This window comes from Lutra lutra, chromosome 7 (genome assembly GCF_902655055.1).
Source record: "Lutra lutra chromosome 7, mLutLut1.2, whole genome shotgun sequence".
Lineage (NCBI taxonomy): Eukaryota > Metazoa > Chordata > Mammalia > Carnivora > Mustelidae > Lutra > Lutra lutra.
In genome coordinates this window covers 66,747,203-66,764,383 of record NC_062284.1, presented here as the reverse complement: position 1 = coordinate 66,764,383, position 17,181 = coordinate 66,747,203, and the positions used below count along the sequence as shown (strand labels likewise).

At 45.2% G+C, this 17,181-nt stretch overlaps 1 protein-coding gene across 18 annotated transcripts in view; it reads right to left on the bottom strand.

Annotated features, from left to right (window-relative positions):
* The window catches only part of SEMA6D (semaphorin 6D), a 597,430-nt gene that overhangs the window by 42,802 nt on the left and 537,447 nt on the right, over nt 1-17,181 (bottom strand). The window contains exon 1 of one of the 18 annotated variants that reach the window (XM_047735951.1): nt 10,128-11,339. The exons of the other annotated variants lie outside the window; for them this stretch is intronic. The gene's annotated coding sequence lies outside the window, so the exon portion shown is untranslated. Of the gene's footprint in view, nt 1-10,127; nt 11,340-17,181 lie in introns of those variants that run through there. 18 annotated transcript variants of the gene reach the window in all.

The following is a 17,181-nucleotide window of genomic DNA, read 5'->3' as shown; positions in this document are numbered from 1 at the left end:
AAGGATCTGAAAATAGGGAGATTTTCCCGGATTACCTAGGTGGGCTCCAATATAATCATCAGGGTCCTGAAGAGATGGAAGGGGGAGGCACACAGCCAGGAAAGAGCTGTGACTCTAGAAGTAGAAGCTGGCATCAGGGACGGCTGGCTTGGACTTGGAGAAGAGACCACAAGTGAAGAAAGGAAGGCAGCCTCCAGAAGCTGGGAAAGACAGGGAAATGGCTTCACTCCTAGGGCCCTGTGGACACCTTGCCTTTAGCCCAGTGACACCCATTTGGGTTTTCTTACATCCAGAACTGTGAGGTAATGTATTCGTGTTGTTTTAGGCCTTTGAAACTGTGAGGATTTGTTGCCACAGCAATGGGAAACTAACTGATGCTCCCCAGCGTGTGTCCTCATCTATAAAATGGGAATAAAAAAGTACATGCCCCGAAGGGCTGATGCAAGGATTTTATTAAGGGAATATAAAGAAAGCACATTAGCGCTCGGCAGAGATTAAAAACTCAATGAATGCTCACTATCATTATACATGTGATATCATCACATAGACTAGGGATTTATATAGTGCTGATTAGAATAAATGGTGATTCCATAAAATATAATTCATTCTATCATAATAATACCTTACATCTGGGCGACACTCATCTGGCTTTTATGAAGCCTGTTAACCTCCACTGTCTCATGAGATGCTTATTAGAATTGTGACTCCACAGATGAAGAGACTGAGGGTCGGAGGGGACAGTGCTTTCCTCAGTCACTCAGAGAGAGCACTCTGTTGGCCAGAGTTGGAGTCCAGGGTTCCAGATTACAGTACACTCCCAATCTCATTGTGTGGCTTACAGAAACATATGGGCATGCTATGTGGAATCTTAATATGAAACAAAAATGATAAAGCCAAATGATGATGGGGTTATTCATCGCACACCAGACCATTTCCCATATGATCTCACCCAGCGACGTCTTCTGCCGGGGACTCCAGCCCCCCGCTCCTCCTAGCACTGCCTGAGTACTCTCTCTAATGCATCTAGTCAATTGTGCAAAGCACAAGGGAAAAAATTCCATCCTGACCGCAGCAGGCAATCACCTTATGCCCTGAAGCATGAAGTTTGATTACCCTTATCTCAGTTTATCATTAAATCAAAAACTGTTGCTATGAATACTGGCCTAGGACTCCATTTATGAAATGATATAGGCCAGTCAGCAGAAATAAGTGAGTGCCCTTTTTCTTTCTTAATTTCTGCTCACTGTGAAGATTTTTTTTTTTTTTTTTGGTGAACAAGGGGGTTAAAAAAGCCTCTTTAGCTTTTGAGCAGATTTTATTACTTTCTCCACTCTTTCATGAGCTAGCTGGGATGCCTCAGGCTCATCGCCATTCTCCCCGTGCTGTAGGTAAGAGGTTTCAGATCTGATACCTAGTGGCCTACCAATGCTAGCCTTGAAGTCTGCACCTTGTTTGGGCAGGGACCTGCACTCTGGCCATACCAGAACACCATTTATCAAGGTGGGGTCAAGGGACCGCAGGGTGTGGGTCAACTGAACTCTTTGCTGCAAATGCAGACTCTGGACCCCACAGAACAGAGCTATTAGTCCTGGGGCCCTGGGAATCTGTATTTTAACCCTATGCGCTCTAATGAGTTTTATCGTTGGAGGACTACTGGTAGAGATCAAAGCTGTGGGTAATGGCAGGAATGGTCTGGGAATGTGCCTAGATTTCCCCAGTGCTCTTCAGTTTTTCATCAGCCCAGGGGGCAACCAGCACAGAACATAATGCCAATCATGTCTATCGGCCTTCAATACAACCAACAGTAGGAGCCAGATTTCTGAGGCCATGAATCCCAAATGGCTGACATCAGGGTCAGGGTTATGCAACTGGACATCAAGGGCTGGGGTCAGTCTCCAGGCCACTGGACCTCTCCTGCCAAACTCCCCTTTCCAGTCTGGTTGACTGTGCAGCAAATGTGGTGCATGGGGGTAGAGGGTAGCTGAGGGCGAAGCTGGCTTCAAGAGCTACATGTCTCTCCATGGGGAGAGACAGCACAGCATGAGGGCTAAAAGCCTAAGCTCCGGAGCCAGACTGCATTTACTTCTGTTTAATAGACACCGAGGCACAGACAGCACTCACCACCTGCCAAGCACTATTCTAAGTGCTTTTCAAATATTAATTCGCTTCTGTCTCACTACAACCCTTCTAGGTGGGTACTACCACCGTGGTCCACCTTTTCTGTGGTAAAACAAAGCCCAAAGGAGTGAAGTCATGGGCTCGAGATCACAGCGTGTCAGCCACACAGCCTGGACTCACACCCCAACGGCCGGCTCGAGTTCTTGGTCAGGACCCTACCGCGCTGTTTCTCATGGATCCAACTCCCCGGTTGGACCCTGGGAAAACTGCTTCAGCTCCCATCCCTCCCATCCCTCTGTGTGCCCCTGTATCAAAAGAGGACATTATGAATAATAGTACCCAACCCCAAGAATGCTAATCAAATCATTCAGTAGATGAGGCACACAGCAAGCACTCAGTAAATGCTCCTTAGCTACTGAGGGGTCCTACACCCTCAGAGGCAGCCTGAGGATTAAATGAGATAACATATTTAAAGTGTTAGGCACAGTGCCACGGCACACAGTAAGTGCTAGCTGTTATTATTAGCTGAGTTGAGCCAGGCCAGTTTATTTTAGGTCCTGTCTGGAAGGCAACTGTGCTTTACGCAGGAGGAGGCAGCCAGTCCTTCAAAAAAAAATAACTGGGTGGGAGCCAGACTCATTACTAGACTGAACAGGTTCTCCGCTTTATGTCACTGGAATATTCCTGAAAAGTTCCCGATAGAGGATTTGTATATGTTTAATCCTCCTTCCCCACTGACCTATTTTATAATTTCTGATTGATCCTTCATTGGCAGTGATTTCTTCAGACTTAAGTCGTCTCTCAGACTGTCATGTAACTATTAACTTGTGAAAGACTTACATATACCAAGGAAAATTGAACCACTGGAGCAACTCTTGGCTAAGTAATTGGCTTAATCATCCCCTAATGTAATTGTTTCATTTTATTTTTCCTTTGTTACGAGTCCTAATAAGCATGCTTCTACTACACTGAACATCCCGTCTTTCCTTCCATGAAGCTTATCACCTCCACTATTAAATGGAACCTTGGTTAAGTGGTTTGATTACGACTTATGTTAACTCAAGGGGTGAATGATGGCTTGGCAACCTGGGCCCAGGATGGCGGTGGGGGGTGGGGGGGGCAGCTTGGTGGTGGGAGGTGGGGAGGTGGAGCGCCACTGCTGGGAGGTGAGTTTATCCTGAAAGCTCAGACCCAGAGAGTGCAGCTGAATCCCCAGGGTCTCTCAAGGATGGCATTTTCCACAAAGAAGCATTAGTGACTTTCCAGGTTGTTTACTGCTACTTTTTCAATTGATTAGGAAAAGACTGTCAGCTCCAACCCCATTTTTTGCAGTTTACCAGGCATGATAGGCTCTATCTGCAATGTAATAAAATGTTAAACTCGACAGACACGTTTACTAAGATGTGTAACTTGCCGCGTGTCACTCAACTCTGCTACCTTTCAGAGATGAACAGGAACAGGTAATCCAGCCTCACGGGACCTGCAGTGTGGACTGAGCACCTGGAGTCCAGCTCCTGTCATTCTCACAGTTTCTTTGTTTTTTGTTTTTGTTTTTTTTTTTTAAAGATTTTATTTATTTATTTGACACAGAAAGAGAGAGAGAGAGAGATCACAAGTAGACAGAGCAGCAGGCAGAGAGAGAGGAGGAAGCAGGCTCTCCTCCAAGCAGAGAGCCCGATGCGGGGCTCCCATCTCAGGACCCCGGGATCATGACCCAAGCCGAAGGCAGAGGCTTAACCCACTGAGCCATCCAGGCGCCCCTCATTCTCACAGTTTTAACAAGTTTCTACTATCTTCTGCTTCCTCTCTCCACATCCCCTTTTCCCCTCTCCAAAACCCCCAATATATGTACACAATTTAGTCCTTACCATAGAATCTACATCTAACTTAGAGTATTTTTCAAGTTAAAAAAGTTGAAACCAGTGAAGCAGGACCCTTCTAGTTTGGTTCTGCTAAACAACCCCATGGGGGGAACAGTCTTGCTGGGTAATTTGAGGCAAATCACATTATCCCTTGCAATGTGCCTGCGCAACACTGAACCAGTTGGCAGTTGATAGGGAGTTTTTAGCTCTGATCACGGAGCAATCTACGGAATCGCCACAAGATTGATCCCATTCATTCTGATGGCTTAAGCCATGGGGCCATCTGCTGAATGGCCAAGTAGAAAGAGCACACCAGAGATACTCAATAAATATTTGTGGAGTGCATGGCAAACTGCCTCTTCACACCTGAAACGCAAGTCTGTCCTAGTTAGGACTCAAATGTGGACAACTGATCGAGACCCTTCCCCCACCCCCACCCCAGGGCCTTTGCCTAAGCTGTTCTCTATGCTTGGAATGCCCTCCCTCTCACCACCTCCCCCATGGCCCCCTCACAGTCCACCTGTCCAAATCCTACCTAGTTCAAGGACCAGCTCAAATATCAGCGGCTGCACAAAGCCCTCCCTGACTACCCTAGCCAGAAATAACTCCTCACTCCTCTCATCTCCCATAGGTCTGTGTGTATGGTTCTGGCCCTGAAAACACTCACCATTTTATTTTGGCTCTGTGTTTACCTTGTCTTTTCTATACCACTCAGCAAGACCCTTGAGCTCTGGAACTATGTGTCAGTTCCTCTTTGAACCATCTCCCCACCGTGGCACCTCCTTGTGCAGAGCAGACACTTGGTAAAAGTTGGCTGAATGAACAAATGGTTTCCCCAGCAATGACCAAAACAGAAACAACTGCAACATTCTTTCCTCCTTCTTCTGCCTCTCCTCCTCCACCACCTTCTCTAGCTTTTAAAAATATATTTATTTGACCCACCAATTACCCAGGGGAGGATGTTCGGGGACCTAAAGATGTAGACAATTTCGCAGACCAAAAAAAGCTTCCAGGGACCCCTAGAATGACAAGCGATACCTAGGCCAACGTAGACGCTGGGGGAGTCTGAGTCTCTGGTCCGCTGACAGCCGGCTCCTGGGAATGGAAGTGTTATTTTCCCAAAGAGCTTCATCTGCTCTGGTTCATATGTGCCAGTTCCTCGTATGACTAGAAACTCCTGACTTTATTTTTAAATACAGACTCCAATAATAGGCTAAGGAATCGCGCATCTTCCCGAGTCTTAATTATACATGTCCTTACACACTGGCCTTCTTCAAACCCGTATTTCTTTCCCATAAATATACGTTGAACAACTTAAATTTTAGCATTCTATGTAGTGGTAGTGTGTATTTGTATTTTTTTTTTCCCCTTCCGTAGGAATCCTGAATAAAAAAGGACAACGAAAGAAATGCTGACGCGCGAGTGACAATTTCTCAACAATGTATCAGCTTACTCCTCCAGGTAAAAGGATTCTCTCACAACCATAAGTAAGAAAAATGTGTATTACAATATAATACATAGTCAAACTTCAATAATACACTTTCCATCCTGGTGCCACTAATGCTTGAACAGCTGCAGCTCTCACTGTCTTTGTTGATGGGCCCCATAAATACTCCTGGGAAATGGAACAAGGATACATAATGGATCTTCACCTGCCAAGATCAGGGAAATGAATGTCAATGGCACCCAGATGCAGACTGGGTGGAGAGTGATGAATTCTGCCATTTGTCCTGTGCCACTGTAATCTTGGACAGGAAAGCCTACCATCGAGAAAAATGGTGGGAGAAGGAGCTGTTCTAGGACACTTGAGAAGAAGAGTGTGTCATAATTATTTGGCCACCAAGAATAAAAGTGAAAGAAGTATATAACAGTATGATTTAGTTTAGAGAAAGGTTAAAATTTAAGAGAATACCCACACTGTACGTATCGTTTCATTGGTATAAAATGTTCCCTCAAAATGGGACTCTTTTATTGAAGAACAAATGTCAGAAATATCAGGGAGTCACAAAATTATAGGGTCATTCATGCTCCCAGAAACAATTCAGTGCAGAGACGAAAGGGTGTGGGCTGACATGTGAGCTCAAATCCCGACTCTACCACCTCCCTGGCAGTATGACCTCAGGAGAATGACCTGACTTCTCAGGTCCCTGAGTTTTCTTTTTAGATAGAGCAGTGATAATTACAGAGCCCACCTTGTGCACTTGACTGAAGGTTACGAGAGAGAATTATAATCAAGACTAACAGTAAGGGATAGGTATTGCATGGAAGCTGCTGTTTCCCCCCTCTTCCCCTTTCTCCATCATCATCATCTTCATCCTGCCATCCCAGATGGTTTGTGGCTGACTTCATTAGTAAATATGAGAGGAAGAAGCAAGAAGACCATCTCCCACCAAAATACGAGGGGGTCTCCCCTGCCCGCATCAAACTCCAAAAGCAGTACTTCTAATCATGAAAGTTTTCTTTTTAAAGCTACCCAACATAACTTAACAAGCCTATCCACCTAACTCATGTCCTTGTTTTATCAAGCTACGACTACTGTGACATACCTTCTTAGTAAAAAGAAGAAAGCCCCCGCCCCCCAAAAAAGCGATAGAAAGCACTGGGTACTATCAGACAAGAGTCCCAGATTTAAGAACATCACATGTTTTTTGTGAAAAGGGAGGAAGCAGCGATATGTCCAGTTCTCCAAGGAACTTAGACAAGGTCTTTTTCTGTTTTCAGTCATTCAGAATCACAGGCTAAAGGCTAAACTTCATTCTTTTCTTCCCCTTTTCAGAAAGACTGCCTTCCAAAGGTCTAGGATGAGTGGTGTCTGGGTGGCTTCTTCTAATTCTGTAATTCTGGTGGTTTAACTGTGTCAAGCCTGCAGAGGCTTTCCCGTGGGGTGTCTACAGCTGTGGCAAGTCCTCTTTGAAGTGGGGCACACCATTGCAAGTTGGCAGGGTCTGCAGAAAGGTCTGCAGGTGTGCCCCCAGAACTGGATGAGGGGCCCAGCCCAGGTTGCCAAACAATGGAAAGTTCCCGTTCTGGGTGTTAACTGTAGTTACCACAGCCAGACAATGCTGCCAGTGGTGTGGAAGAAAAAATTGCTGTAGCCAGCTGTGCTGTTCACAGTCGGATGGATTCTGTGTAGCTCCAAATGGTGATGGAGCCAGCAGCCTGTTGTAGCCAAGGACAGGATGATGGATCATCTACATACTGTGTCCAAGTAGAGAGAATGGCAGAAGTTCACTTCAGGGTTGTTAAAATGCTAATCTGGGGGAGTTAACAAAAGCTTAATAGAAATGAAAAGTTTGAGAAATAAGTACACCTCATGGGGTATCTATGTGGACCACTGATTTGATCGCCCTTGGTTACATAAATGGTGGCTTTTCCCAGTAAAAACATTTCCTCGTTTTCCTGTTGAATGAATGGAAGCACCTCCAAATTGTTAGCGGCACTGCCACTGTTGTGGGTCTGAGGAGAAAAGTCAGCCCAACAATAGCCACCTCCACTGAAGAAGGTTATGAGAGGCTTACTATAGTTATATGATTTTACTCTCTCTGTGTCCTGGGAATAAATGAAAACACGTCCGTCCCCCCACCCCCACCCCCCAGCAGAAGTTGGCAGTTGTTCATAAAATAAGCAGCAAGCTAAGACGTGGGCTTTGGTGGATCTTAAAGCAAAGTCTCCATTCACATGAGTTCTCCTGTTCTAATGACAGTTTCAGTTTGTGAATTACACTACTGGTATATTCAATGATTAGTGTTCATAATTTAGGATTCAACAGCATGCTTCAAAAAAAGGTGCATATTTACATTTCTTGCCAGTGATCCATTTCGCCACGTGATCCAAGAATGCCATTTGCATTCTTACTTAAGTTGAACGTACAGAAACATGGCTGCCTCACCTGGCTTTGGAACACTGACTAGCATAGCTGCTTGCGAACGACAGGTACTCGATAAATACTGACTGACTGGCACACCCCCGAGTGCCTCTTGCTTCCTCTAGAAATGAATCTAGAATGTGCAGGCTTAATGTCTATTAATTGAAATAAAAGGTAATATTTTATCCTGCAATGGGTGAGGGAAGGAGTTCACCTCCTACAGTTACACCAATAACGGTTAGGCATTCAGCCAGGCTCTTAACTCTGCATAAAATGCATCAGAAGGGTGAAAAATGACCCCATTTCAGATGCATTTTCCACTCTTTGTATCTTAGTGAAACTCACATGCAAGAACAATGACTAAGCTAATTACTAACGTTTATTATGATGGAGCAGCAAGAAGTGAAGAACTTCTCCAGTTTCAATAAGTCCTTAACAATTATGGGCATCTTTGTGAACCAAAGCTCTGATTCCTGCTTACTTGCCTGTGTGCCTTTCAAGCAAGAGAAACCACCACACAAGGATGCAGGGGCCCACTTACCCAGAGCACCGTTACTGGACAGATCCTTCCTGTGCAGCAAGCAGCCAGTGAACTGAAGTCCACTGGATATTTCTAAGTTGCCCTCACTCTAAGGACTAATAGGTTTACATGAGAGCCATCTTTCAGATCCATCAGACCAGGGGAGACATGACCAGATGGTGCTATTAGTGGGCACCAAAAAAAATGAAAGAGAGAGAGAGAAAGAGGGAGAGAGTAGAAGGAAGGAAGGAGAGTAGAAGGAAGGAAGGAGGAAGGAAGGAAGGAAGGAAGGAAGGAAGGAAGGAAAGGGCAGAATGACCACAAATCTAATAAAACTTGAGTTAACCAGCTGTTTTGTGATGGAAAAGTCATAATATTCCTGGCATACTGTCCTACATCACAGAAATGTTCCTCAAAAAAGGTCATCCATGTAGTATCTCTAGTATAAGTGAAGAGAAGTACCAATATTCTATAGGATCCAGTAAGACATAGTAACTGGTTTTTAATCTAACTAAATGACCCAGGGGAAGAAAATGGTTTGCTAAACAACACATTTTGGAAATCTTAGGGTTATTTACTTAACTGTCTTTCTGAGAGCACATTCTAGGGACCTAAACAGAGCACAGACAGTAACTACAAAAAACAAAAATCGGCTATGGCTGGGTTTTAGTTTATTTACCTTAAGATGTTTTAAGTTCATGATAATATAGACCCAAATTTCAGGGCTTACTTGACAATTTCTATTTACCTAAGCCGGGTAAATGTTTGTGTAGTATTTGCCAGCCTGACAGAATATGCCTGTCACTCACTACATTAAACAGGACTACACACAACTTGATTTCCTGAGTTAGATAGCTAAAAAAGCAATAGGATTTTTTAACAACTTGAATAAACCAGCATCAAAACCTACTGTTTATTGAACCGAAAGGATAGTAAAATGCTCATCTTGAGCTGTCTGAGATTTTTCTCAGTTCTACAGGGATGAAAGCTGGAAAAATTTCTCCAAACAAGAATTTTTCCTCTGCTGAGGGGCAGAGACCAAGACGAGATTGGAAGAATGTTAAACCTTTCCCTAGGACTTTAGCCTTGAAATAAACAAAAGAATCCACTTTATTGCTCCAAACATCAAGCAGAGGGGAGAACAATCCTGCAAAAGCAACTAGACTTTTTACTGCAGACTTAAAATTCTCAGTAGCCAGAAGTTCTTGGGAAAATTACCCTAGACATTTCTTTTCCCAAGTCACTGGAAACACTACTGTTATTTTTGAGAGAAAGCAGCCGCCCATAGTGGTGGACATAAGGTCCAATTACTATTTACAAAGTCAATATATCTGTAATAACGATCTGCTGTCCCTCCTGTGTGAAAGTCGCCCAGCTGAGACTGGCGAGGGGTTGCGCTGCTGGAACTTGGGTCGCTGACTGGTCAGCTCAGAACAGGCAGTACTACCCTGAGTTCCTCTAATGCTGTAATTAATACTGCTACTTCATTCCCCTCTAGCTTCCATGACATTTAGCTCTTCAAGTTCAGGATTTAAACAATCTCTCGACAGCGGTGGTCCCGAGAGTCGATTTAGCAGAAATTTTTAAAACCCAGTTCTTATCCATACCAAGTCTTTTATGACCTTTTATTTCAATCCAAGACTTAAACACGACAGAGGAAGCTTTAAGCCTTCCCAAATTACCCAAGGCGCTGCTCTATCAGTTTCTGCAGACCAGGAACAGACATCATCGCTGTCAAGACGGGAAATAAAAGTTTCCCTACCTTCCTCCTCACCATCCCCCTGCCAGCGGCTGCCGATGCGAGCGGCGGCTCCCTCCCGGCTGCAAGACGCCTCTCGCCGCCAGAGAAGGGGCTCAGTGCAAAATTGACTCTTCCTTATTTGTTTCCATCCATAATTGATGGGTAGATGAGAACGTAACACATCTCTGCGCTGGGCTCTTGCCGCCTGGCGGAGACCCTCTCCAAAACGCTTCCGTAAATCATTTCCAGCCGTAGAACAAAGCACGGAAAGTTGCGGGGGAGAGTGGCCAACAGGAGAAACCCGGGCGCCGGGTGGGCGGTGGGGGTGGGCGGTGGGCAACTCCAGGCTCCAGAGCCCGCCCGCGGCGCGCTCGGCCAGCAGGGGGAGAAGGAGGGTGGGAAGTGGCTGCCCTCCCGGCTGGAGCCTGGGTTGGGGGGTGGAGGTGGCCGGGTACCCCGAACTCCCGCCCCAGGCGCTGCCGGAGGCTGTCCGATCCCGGGGCGCACTGACAGGTAGCGGGCGTCCGCGGTGAGCTGCTAGGTCTCGGCGGCGGCTCTGCGTCCCTTCTTCCAGCGCGGGCGAATGCCTGCGGGTCCACTCCTAGCCTTGCGGGCGCTGCGCGACCCCGACGGTCCCAGCGTCGGCTCCGGGGCGGGCGGGCGGAAGGGGGCGGCCGAGCCCGCGGCCGGCTGTGTCGGCCTTGGCTCAGCTTCTTGCGCTGGCTGGAGACGCCGTGACCGAGCAGCCAAGCAGCCCGGGTTCCCACTGATAATGCGCGGGGAGAGCGCGGAGCCGACTCTGCCTGGCAAGAAACTTTTACTTGCCCCCTCCTTCTGCTTTTTTTTTTCGAGGGGGGGGGGGCGTGCACAGTGGAGGGGGCCTCCAACTCCACGTGCCCCTCCCCCTAAACCTCCAGCAGTGTCAGTTTTGATGGGTCCGCCAAACCTCTCCGGCCCGCTACGCGTCCCTTGCACGGCAGGCGGACAGGGCTGCTTGGAAGAGAAATCAACTCTCCAGTGACAACACACATGCACGCACATACACACACGCGCGCGCGCGCACAGGCACACGCACATACACGGGCTGCGATTCCGGCTCTGAGGATCTGAGTCCGATCCCCACCAGGCGCCCAGAGCTTTAGCAGATTATAAGACGGTCTTACCTCATTGGGGGTGGGGAGTGGGGGTCGGCTGGTTAAAAAAAAAAGAAAGAAAGAAAGAAATAGAAAAAGCTCAATACGCGCAGGGAAAAAAGAAAATAAAGAAAAAAATCCGTCTTTCTCCTTAGGTCTTGGCTTCCTCGATATAATCCTGAAACTCGCCACCACCAGTCCTTGCAGCGGCGACAGCAGCAGCAGCGGGACGGAGCGGGAGCAAAACAAATCGAGGCAAGGCAAATGGTGTAATTCGATCCATCTCCAAGTCAATCCATCAGGCGAGCCGGAGCTGGTTCCCTCCCCGCACCAAGCAGCTCGCGACGCGGGGCCCACCCCCGGTCACGGACGGCAGGAGGCGCGGGCGGCTCGGAGCGCTCACCCTCGGCCGAGTGCCGTGGCCGGCGCCGCCTGGAGGCCCCCAGCCCGGCGCCGCGGCCCCGGTGACCCTTCCGTGGCCCTCGCGTCCCTCCTCCCTGGCGCTCTGCTGCGCACCCTCCCTCTCCCCACCTCTGAAGGGCTGCTCCTTCCAGCAACTCCCAGAGCCTCAGTCATCCAGCTCGCAGTGGCTGCTGCAGCCTGCGAAGCAGCCTTTCGCTTTCCTCCCTCTTTCCCTCTTTTTCTCCTTCCCTCACTTTTTTCAGAGCTTTCCTCCAGACATCCAGAGGACAAATCATTGCAGCCCAGAGGAGCTGCAGGCGCAGTTGCTCTGTAAAGTTCGGCCTTGGTTTCCTAATCTAAGATTTATTTTTTTAAGTACATCCTTACAAAACCGCCCCCATATTACCTTTCTCGTCCCCCAACCCCCTCCAATTTCTCTTTATAACCACTAAGCAAAACAGCTGGGAAGAAGCAATCAAACATTGCTTTATCTTTATAAAATACAGAAATTGCCTACTAAAAATCCCATTTCTACTTTGAATGAAAGCCATTCAGTACAGTATAATTTTGCAGGCTAATGAGCCGGTTTTACAGGCAAGTGTTTCGTGTAATATGTTGTGGGAGAAATGAAAATGTCCTTGAAGTGACATCATTTAAAATTGACTGTCACAAATGAAAGGGAAAAAAGGCCATATATTCCAAAACAAGAGGATTTTAATCCAAACTTCATTTCCAAGAATGGGGGCTGTGTTTTATTAATTTCCAGTTGAATTATGAATCACTGAGGGCTCTGAATGGCTGGAATGAACCATGATATCCCAAGAAGAAGAAGAAGAAGAAGAAGAAGAAGAAGAAGAAGAAGAAGGAGAAAGAAGGAGAAGGAGGGGAAGGGGAAGGCCAAGGAGAAGGAGGAGGAGGAAGAGAACAACAACAACAACAACAGAGCTTTTTCACCAAACTTTCAGTATTCATTTGATTATAGTTAATTACTCCGAAAGAGAGAAGAAGGGGATGGGGAAAGGATTTTCCTTTCCTCAATGGTTCCTGCTTTCTTCTCTGCACAGAGTTGCATGTTTACATTTAGGAAAAATACCCTGTTCTGAGTTGTTTCTGAAACTTCCACTGACAGCCTTGAAAAGGAACTCAAAAAGACACCCCATGGAACTGCGGAACTGCCTCCCGGACTCATCCGGAGAACTGTTTCCTCACCAGTTAACACTTTGTTACTAAAAGGAAGAAGGAGGGAGGAGAGGAGGGAGAGTCTTTTAAAATATAAACTCTCTTCCTGCTGTTCTTCCTATTCGAAGAAAGGGGTAGGGGGCGGAAAGAACAGCTTTGGCAACCCTGCTCTGTGATTTTTCTGTTGTTGTTAAGGCTTTTGTTGGCTGGCTGGCTGGTGTTTTCTGGTTGTGCTGGGCTCTGACATCATTGCAAGTTATTTGGCAGTCAGGGCCCTTCCCCAGCCAACTTCTGACCCAGAAAGCTGTGCCTGTTTTACTGGCATCCAGTCATCCCGTATTTTCTCCACCAAGGGAGCAGGCCCCGCTGTAGGCAGAGGGCTCTGTGCACTGAATGAAGATGCAAGGGGGGTGACCCGTGGCTCCATAAGAATTAAATTGCCACCCACCTGGAGGCAGAAAGCTTAGGAGTTGTTCTGTCTCTGCAGTAGCAGCAAAGGGGGAAAAATTCAGTTCTTTAGATTCCTGAATTCTTTGCTGAAATTCCATGATAGCCAACTTTACAGAGCACCACCCCTGGGAGTACAGTTTATCCTGGACTGAGTTCTTCAATCCAGGAATAAAAAAAACTTTGAGGCTGCAGAAGGATGTGCTAATAGGTCATTTCAAGCCAAGGATTAGACATGTTTTCAGTCTAAACATCAGTCTAGACCTTTGAGCCAGTCTTGACGTTTGGTTCACTGGGGAAGAGAAGTAGGGAAGTGGACAACCCACTAACACGGGAAGAGTGACACCCTGTGTCTTTTGGTCGGGATCAAGACATTACTCTTAGGGATTCATCATCTCCTTGGTTCCCAGAATCTTGGTCGTCAGGAAAATGACTTTCTTTTCATTTGGATTTTAGTGGGAAGCAGTCTATAAAGCAAGTGCTCATTCTATGCACTTTGTTAGCATTTGGTCCTTTCAGTTGATTTTATACACTTTTAACCTTTCAGCTCTGTTTACTTCTCTGGTGCCATATTTCGTCTCACGTCCCACATCCCACAGTACATCCCTATTAGGCTCTAGCATCGCATGGCCGCTGGCGGCTCCCCACTGTGTCACCCTGCTTCATGTCTCCTGTCTTCATTTATGGTGTCTCTGCTTTTAGGGCTGCTCTTTCTCCAGAACTTCAGGTACTTCACTTTTACCACAAATTTTTCTAGGTGTCAGAATCTCCCTCCTCCCACTAGCCCCAGAATGGGTTTAAGCGCCTCTTTTCTATGCTCTCCCAGCAAGTTTATCTAGGTAATTTCCCACAGGGAAGGGAAAAGATCTGTTTAGGATGTCTTCCCCATGGGGTGCTTCTTAACTGAAGGGATTCTTGCCTTTTGACCTGGATAGCCCCCCCATACCTAGCACAGTACCTGGCATTTACTAGGCACTAGTAAATGGTAACGGAGCCTAGGACTTTTATGTGCTTTCATACCCTTTTATGTGCTGAACTAGTCATCTCTAGACTGTGTCCTCCTCCAGAGTAGGGATTTATTCACCTGGTATCTCCTGAGCAAGCATAGTGCCCTTGTAAGGATATAGGTTGAATGAGTGAATAATGAAGGAAGGAAAGGAAGGAAGATACCTGGCTCTTTCCACACTCAGAAAGAATGCTTAAAGGACTCACTGCTGTAGAGGGTTAGCAGTGATGCTTTTGGGTTATCTGTGTACATCTCGCATTAGGGATAAGCAGTAACTTCATTCACGGTCCTTCGTTTGTTTGTTTCCTTTAGGAATAAAACTCAGAATGTAATTTCTATCTTTCATTCCCAATCTCATTTCCAGAATAAAAGCTATCTGAAAATTATGGAGAATCTAAGTTCTCCAGAATCTCCAAAACAGTGAAAGTTTATCAGTCATTCAAGAGTACAACTCATGAACTCCTATAGCACAAAGCATTCATGCTTAATATGGGCCAAACTCTGTTCTTAGCCTTTTACAAATATTAACTCACAACAATTCTATGAGGTAAGTACTACTGTTATCTTCATTTTCTAGAAAAGGAAACTGAAGTTTACAGGGTGCAAGGGACTTGCCTAAGGCCACCCAGGTAGTAACTAAATAGGATCTGAACCCTACCTCTCACTTAGTTGTAAGAGTGCTTAATAAATAGTGAGGTCACAGTTAATAGCAATAGTTAATAGTGAAGGCTTTAAAACATCAGACAACCTGGATTCAAGTCCAGACTTCTCCCCCTTGGGATAATTTATTCGACTACGTTGTGCTTCAGTCTTCTCACCTGTGAAACAGGGGTGATAACAATATTCCACATGGGTCTTATGAAGCCTGAATGTGATAATGCATGTAAAGTGTTTAGCATCTTACCTGGAACACAGCAAGCGCTGAATAAATATTAGCCAATATTATTATACATGCCCTGAAGGCAGAGCAATCTTGGAAGCCTGCAGAACTGAAAGGGAAACTTAATCCAACCTCACATTAAAAGTGAGCTTTAGTGCAAAAACAAATGGTATACAACAGCTTGGTAATGCCTTCCTCTATTCTTCATGCCCTCATCTGTGTCTATGTATCTGTTAATTCAGATACACACACTGCTCACTATCCAGTGGATATGAAATAACATTCTTGTATGAATTTTAATGAATAACACAGTTTAGGACCTAGAATTTCATGTTCCAAAATAAAAAGAGAAGAGGTATTGAAATTTCAAAGGTAGCTGCAGCTCCTGTGATTAATTTGGAATGCACATATAGTCTTCCTTGCGTTCGCACATTATAGAAAGTGCTTTTGTGGCAAGGGATTGCTTTCAAAACTAATCTAAGCTCTCCATGACATGATAAATCATTAATAATATAGACCCAAATCTCGGCATCTGCATGGGCACAGCTGGCCTCCTTGTGTCAACAGTCTGCATATGAAAGTGACTCTGCCAAGATATTTCACTTTAATGAAAAATATTTATCACGGTAAATCTTAAACCTCAAGATTTTACTGACATAATTCATTTCTATTATTATGTACTATGATAAGATACTACCACAGCTATGCTTATGTTTGGAATGATAAAACTGTGGCTTTTTAGCCATTTTGATTACTGTTCCTTAGCATGAACAATTTTTGCTGTACACTCTAAGTAAAGGGAGTGCACCATGCATCTACGGTAATAATAAATCAGTTACTTATCTAATTTCACTAATGACCCCACAGGTGCCGCTGTGTGGAAGGACACTGAGTGCTCAAGCCAAATTAAATCAGACTTTTTGTTGTTGTTGTTGTTGTTTTTTTTTGGTACCATCAGAAAGATGAACGGTAAGCAGCCCTTAGTACTAGCTCTTTTGAAAACAGACAAGAGATCAGGAATGCTATCACCATTTCATCAAAGATCTTTTGAAACAGCAGAAACAAAATAAACTTTTTAGAGGGAGGGTCAAACACAAGGATGATTAAATTAGTCCCAGTTTCTTACTTGTACTTTTATGTACTTGGGAAAGAGTGCTTAGTGTGCAGGGATGCTAGCTTACATCCCCGCAGATATAGGGAAGCTGAGACTCTGTGTAAATTCCTCAGAGCCTTCTCTCCAAAAGTTACAGCAACCAACCCACTGACCTTGAGGAATCGGGGCTGAATAATATCTATTAAATGTTAGAATCTCTTCACAAAAATGAAAGATAATACAAATATTCAAAAGTGGTAGAGAATTAGAATATGTTTTTTGAAATGTATCCTTTTTAATTTTTTTAACAAAGATATAAAATATCTTTTTTTATAAAAGATTTTTTATTTGTTTGTGAGAGAGGGAGCATGAGCAGGGGGAGGGGCAGAGGGAGAGGGGCAAAAGACTCCCCGCTGATCCGAGAGCCCTAAGAGGGGCTTGCAGGACTCTTGAGATCATGATCTGAGCAGAAGGCAGACACTCTACTGACTGAGTCACCCAGGCACCACATTTTTTTTTTTTAAATAGACCCCACTGTCTAATCACCTTCTTCTCCTTTTTCTTTGTTTCCCTCTCCTTCTGCTTATTTATTAATTAATTTATTTTTTGCCTCAGCCAATGTTAAAATTCAAATCAACCAAGGGATAAGAAACTAACTGGGTACTTATTACACCTTAGATACTGATGGCTACAATTTTGTCCACTTAATTTTCACCATAACTCTTAGAGACAGGAATCATTTAGGAATGAAGAAACTCAGGATTATTTGAGCTAACCATCTTAAGGTTTCCAGCCTTGTAGATGATGGAGGTCCAGAATCTACCATAGGTCTGTTTGGCTCTCAAGCCTAATTTGCTTTCTAGGCATGCTGTAAAAAATGTAAAAAAAATGAAAAAAATGTAAAAAACTTGCTTTACCCCATGCTGTAAAAAATG